This window comes from Propithecus coquereli, unplaced genomic scaffold, assembly GCF_000956105.1.
Source record: "Propithecus coquereli isolate 6110/MARCELLA unplaced genomic scaffold, Pcoq_1.0 Scaffold84, whole genome shotgun sequence".
Lineage (NCBI taxonomy): Eukaryota > Metazoa > Chordata > Mammalia > Primates > Indriidae > Propithecus > Propithecus coquereli.
The window spans coordinates 466,156-472,155 of NW_012154618.1; the positions used below are offsets into that span (position 1 = coordinate 466,156).

Here is a 6,000-nt window from a genome sequence, read left to right on the forward strand (position 1 = left end):
AAATAATGAGCAAGGCAATAATTTCTCTTAATGACATACAGATTCCAGACTGATGTTGTCTTTATTTATTTATAATTAAGACATTTTCTTAAGTATATAAGAAATTATATGTTTCTTGGTGGTTAAACGTGGTGGTTAATGTTGAATTTGATTCTATGAGATAATGGTTTGTTGCTGGTGAGAGTGTTGTGGTGTTATACATGTTTTATCTTTTCCTGCAGAAATGCCACTGAACCACGGGAGTATGCAAATACTGACTAATTATGTGTGGGTGTATTTTTTTTTTTTGAGATGGGGTCTCGCTGTGTTGCCCAGGCTGGAGTGCAGTGGCATCATCATAGCTCATGGCATCCTCCAGCTCCTGGGCTCAAGTGATCCTCCTGCCTCAGCCTCCCGAGTAGCTGGAACTACAGGTGCATGCCACTATGCCCAGCTAATTTAAAAAAATTTTTTTTGTAAAGCTGGAGTCTCGATATTGCCCAGGCTGGTTTCAAACTCCTGGCCTCAGGGGATCCTCCTGCCTTGGCCTCCCAAGGTGCCAGGATTACAGGCATGAGCCACTGTGCCTGGCTCATGTGGGTGTGTTATACATACATTCATTCATTCGCCAGACATCCACTGAGCACCTACTATGTTCTAGCTATTGTGATTTTGGCAATGAACCAGTTGCCATCTCTGCCCTCATGAATCATAGAGACAGCCACCAACTGACATTTACTAAGCTTTTATTATATGCCTGGAACTGTATTAAGAACTTCATATTATTAACTTATATAATCATCATCATCAAGTGCTTCTTAGGTATTATTATTTCCATTTTAGAGATGAGCCGATGGAGGCACAGTGAAAAAAACCAGCCCAAGATTACAAAACTCCTAAGTGGTAGAACAAGAATTTAAACCCAGATTTGTTTTATTCCAAGCTTTTGTAACATCTACCCCTTGCTAGTTGGAGTGGAATTCTTAGACCGGCAGCATCGACATAGCCCGGGAATTTGGAAGAAGTGCAGAATCTCATTTTACTACTGAATCAGAATATGCATTTAACAAGATCCCTAGGCTGGGTGCTTCATATGCACAGGAAGCTTGAGAAGCACTCCTCTACGTTATCGTATCTTTTCATTCAGAGGAAAAGTGTGTGTGTGTGTGTGTGTGTATGCGTGTGTGTGTGTGTCTGTTTTGGAATAAAATATAAGGGTACAGCTTTAGTATTAGAAGAGCTCATATGTCGTCCTGAATAATGGCAATAATTTCCAGTCCAAATTCCTCCTGATACTCTCTGTGCCCTGGGTTCAGCTAGGACAGTGGCTCAAGCAGTGGATGAGAGATGGAACTGGGATGGTGTGTGGCCGATAGGGTAGCAGAGGCCAACCTGAGCTCCCTCCTGCTTTTGAGGGGTAGTGTCTCTTGCCCGCTGCCTGCCCCATGGACTCCTCAGTCTTTGTACCGATTCCACAGACACCCACAAGGACACTTTCACTCCCCATGGACATTGGGAAGTGAGGAAGCAGGTAAGGAAGAAGGGCGGGTCATTGCGTTTTAATTTCAGAATTGCCATGAGCAATGGGGTTTTTAACAGACTCAATTCCCCTCTCTTGGTCACTCTTTTCTCATGATGATAGTAAATACTCTCCGGTCGTGACAGCCCACAGATCTGAGGGGAGATCGAGGTCCCCTCCAGAATCCCCCACCGTGCCTTTGCATCACTTTCCAATCCTTGCAATTATTTCCACATTTAAAATGGTGTGGTCCTTCTCAGACTCCACTGGTTTGTCTGAATGTCTTTTATGAGTGTCAGAAATTCTTCTTCATGCACCAGGTTTCACTCATTCATTCACTGGCAACCTCTCTCAGCCAGGTTTCTTTTCATAGCAAATATGATTCGGAGTTTGTGAGACCCATCCTGCCAAGAACCCAGAAGTCATAACGAATTTACCAGAGCCCGGAAGGCTTTGTCTAGAGCTCCATTTTATTTCTCAAGGGCATTAACTTTAGGTTCCAGCACTAATGAGCTTTGACCTCTGACAGTGACTGTGTTCCTTAAGTGGGATAGTAAAGCCAAATGGAGTCTTGAGAGGTTTTAAGTTGTTGAATAATGCATATTATCCAGTTTGGCCTTTGTAGGATAGAGAAGGACGGAGGAGCAGGATGATAAATGTTGCTTATTTTATGGTTTGAATCTGAGTTTCTAGAACATCTTCTGCCTTGAAAAATCTCTCTGAGGAAACTAGGACAACAAGGTCTCTGCTTTTTACAGATACGGTAGCAATCAGAGTTTCCATATTTGGATTTCTCTGCTCAACGTGAAGAGTATGTTTATCCACATACAGTAAGTGTGAGCTGAATCCTCACACGGAGCAAGACACGTTTGACCTTCTTGCGTTTCTGTTTTCTTTGGATTCCTCAGACCCGCAGCCCTCCTTGCCGTTGTCTTCTTGCTAACCAGATAAAAGGCCATGTTGAGGTATTATCCACAGCTTGGTGGGAATAAGGACAGGAACAAAAATAAGGTAGAGTCTAAGAACTGTCATCTCTGTTCTGAAGGCTGAACTGCAGAAGGGAAATTGAGTAGCCTACCCACGTGAGAATTGCGGTGGGAGGTTGGAGGACCTCCTCCCTGGAAACTTGGCAGGAGAAGATGCATTTGGCCCCGAAGGGATTTTTAAGGGCTTGAGGGGGGTGTGTTTCCTGTAGGTTGATGCCAGTGTGGTTTTTAGGGGTCTGGAGCATGAAGAGTCGGGCAGCGAGTGGGAGTACCCAGGGGAAAAAGTGAGCCGGTGTGTGGGGATGCCCGTGTGGAGGAGGGAGCCTGGGAGAGTGTCCTGGGTGCCCAGAGGCTCAGCGGCCAGAAGCAGCAGCTCCAGCCACAGCTCTCTGCTCTTTAACCTCTGTTCCGCCTCTTCTTTTCTTCCTCACAACAGTTCAAGAAACAGCAGGAAGTAAATAGTGATTTGAAATGGTGATGGGCCTGTTGGCTTTTATTTTTTTGGTTTTTTTTTTTTTTTCTGGAATCTCTGGAGGGGAAGAGCAAAGCAGGGAGAAATTTTGAAAGTAAAGTTGGTGCCAAGAAAAGCCTGAGGATGGAGGATCAGAGGGAGGCTGTAAGCACCTCTTCGGCAGCCAGAGAAAAGCAGGGCTCCAAGGTTTAAAACCATCGATAGGGAGATTGGATTTTGTAGAGAAGAATCAAGGGATGCCTGGCCTTCCTTGAATGGAATCAAAGTTGATGGTACTGCATACGAGACAAAGTCCCAGCCTTCTGGCTCTGTTGTCATTTCCCTTCCAAGTCCCAGAAGTGGCTTGGACCTTCCCAGGAGGACTTAGGATCTTGAGATTGGTTCCCAAGTGATTGGAAATGGTTTGCTCCAGGATGAGATGTGCCTAGACTCTCTTTTGAGTCTGGCCCCTTTTTCTGAATGATGCTGTGAATAATTAGGCGTGTTTAGCGTTTCCGTTTCAATCTACTATTTATATTAATGTCATTATTTTAAAAATATGTATTACTAAAAATTTTGCATGAGCCCGTTGTGGTATAGGCCTCTAATCCTAGCTCCTCAGGAGGCTGAAGCAGGAGGATCGCTTGAGCCATGAGTTTGAGGCTGTAGTGCACTATGATTGTGCCTGTGAATAGCCACTGCACTCCAGCCTGGGCAACACGGTGAGACCCTATCCCTGAAAAAAAAAATGTTTGCATGTTGGAGATGAGCCTTATAACACCATCTGCTTTCTTGTCAAGTTGTGATGAGAGAGAAAGGCTTGTAAATAGCAGCTGTTAGGGTGTGGTGGTCCTTTCCTTTCCACTCAGTTCTTTAATCATGGTGTTCCTATATTTGAGCACCCCCATTAGTTCCCCATTACTTACACTGGCATGTAGTAAACTCTGTAGCAGGCCAGTGGGGGCCCTGCACAGCCCTGCCCTCTCCACTCATGCTCACTGAGCCAAACCATTCCCCAGGTATTTCACGTGCACTCACTATCCTGTGCCTTTTTGCCCATGGCCTTGCCTTTGCTTGGAAATCCTCTGTTAGTTCTTCAAGACCAAGATCAAATTTCATCTCTGAGGGCCTTGCTGGAATTCCCCCAGACAGGCACTTCCACTCAGGACTCCCTCAGGGTGCACCGTGCTCTTGCCTCTATGTTAGCTGTTAATCACAGTGAATCCAGAGAACTTATTTACGTGTCTGTCTTTCCCACTGGAAAGTCCAGGACTCGCTTGTTATGCTGGGTGTCTGCTGAGCACCAAGCATCCATTCTGGTCCTGAGCAGGTGTCCCATCGACCATGGGTGGTTGAATGTCAGTGAAGAGTGTTCTTGCTCTGTTTTACAGACTTGAAACTCAGAGAGTGGAAGTGATTTGGCCAGGGTCACGCTGCTTGAGAGGAGCCTTGGGGACCTTTGCCAGGACATGGCACTGCTGTAGGGGAGGCCAGTGTTGGCCTCTTTCTGTGTGTATACTCTCTGGACAAACCTCCTCTCTTCCTGGGACCTCAGCCACCACTTATACCGATGACTCAGAGCCTTCCCTCCTACTCCAGCCTCTGCTGAGCTCTAAACCAGCAGATCCAGCTGAGTTCCGGACAACTCCATCTGGCTGTATCTCAGTTACCTCAAACTCAGCATGTCCAAATTGGGCTCTCTCCCCCTTTTCTCCTTCTGCCTTCTCTTCCTGGGTCTCCTGTCTTGTACAATGGCATTGTCATCTGCCTGGTGATCTACGCTGTAAACTGTGAGGTCACTTCCATCTCTTCTCCCATCCTTGCTCCTTCAGCTGTACCCATCAGCAAGTCCTGCTGAGCTGACCTGTGGTCTTTTGAATTGCTCCCCTCTCCATCTTATCTCTGCATGGGCCTTCACGACCTCCCTGTGTCTAGTTTCTCCCAGTCCAACCTGGCCTCCTCATTGCCAGGTCTTATCTTAGCACCTTGGTGACTTACAGGAACGATCTGGCGTCAGTCTTCCTTCTCAGACTCTTTCACTGATCCACTTTGTGTCTCGCCCTGGCCCCCCTGTGTCATAGACAAGGCGGGTTGACCAGCTGCTGTTCTGCCAGTGCTCCGGGCAGTGTCCTACCTCCACATCTTCACACATGAAGGTGCTGGAGAACGAACACATGCTCTGGAGTCCCACCAACCCAGATGAATGAAGCCCAGCTCTGCCACTCATTTTGTTTTGAGCTCACTGTGCCTCAGTTTCTTGAATGTGAAATGGGATGATGATAATGACCACTTTCTAGGTTCCTGTGGATTAAAGATGCTGCATATCAAATACCTAGTAGAATGCCTGAAACACATTCGGTCCTCAATACATCTCAGTCATTTTTAATTCTGTGCCAAAGCCATGCCAGCTGTTGGCTTGCTCCTGACTCCAAGACTGGGAATCTTTTCTGCAGACCCTATATTCCCTGATCAGAGAACCATGATTCTATGAGTTGAAAAGGGTAGCACACCTGAGCCTTCAGGACGGCTGCTTATAAACTACCCTGGACAAGCAATGAAACATCTATCCTCTATCTAAAAAGCCCTAGAGGAAATCCCTGTCTCTTAATAACCCAGCTGGAGGCTTAACTACCCTATGGGAAGGTCTTCCTTGTTCCTGCTCTGAGTCCCTCCAGGTCCTTTGGGGCCCTGTCCTTGTGCTGTGAGGTTGGGGGTGGGTTTGTTGCAGCTGGTGATCACCCGGGGTGGGAGCTCTTCCTGTGCTTAAGGATTCTAGTGATCAGCCTTCCCTTCTCAGCTGGCTGATTTCCATTCCTCCACTCGCTCCCCATAAATCTTCTTTCCAGCGCCCCTCATCACAGCAAGAATTACTGCTCCCTGAGAAGGACATGCCTTAAACCTGGGAGATGCTTCCGTCTCCAAAGGCCCTGCTAAGTACACTTACATTTCACTTTCACAGACCACTACTTTTGGTTTTTATTCTCTCCCTCTCTTGCCCCTCAGCAATCCATTTTTCTTATAGAACAATATGAAATTACAAACAGGTAAAAAAGGAAAAGAAATTT

At 46.4% G+C, this 6,000-nt stretch overlaps 1 protein-coding gene across 3 annotated transcripts in view; it reads left to right on the plus strand.

Moving 5' to 3' along the window:
* Nucleotides 1–6,000, plus strand: part of GFRA1 (GDNF family receptor alpha 1) — a 193,023-nt gene that overhangs the window by 4,110 nt on the left and 182,913 nt on the right. The gene's annotated exons all lie outside the window — the stretch shown is intronic.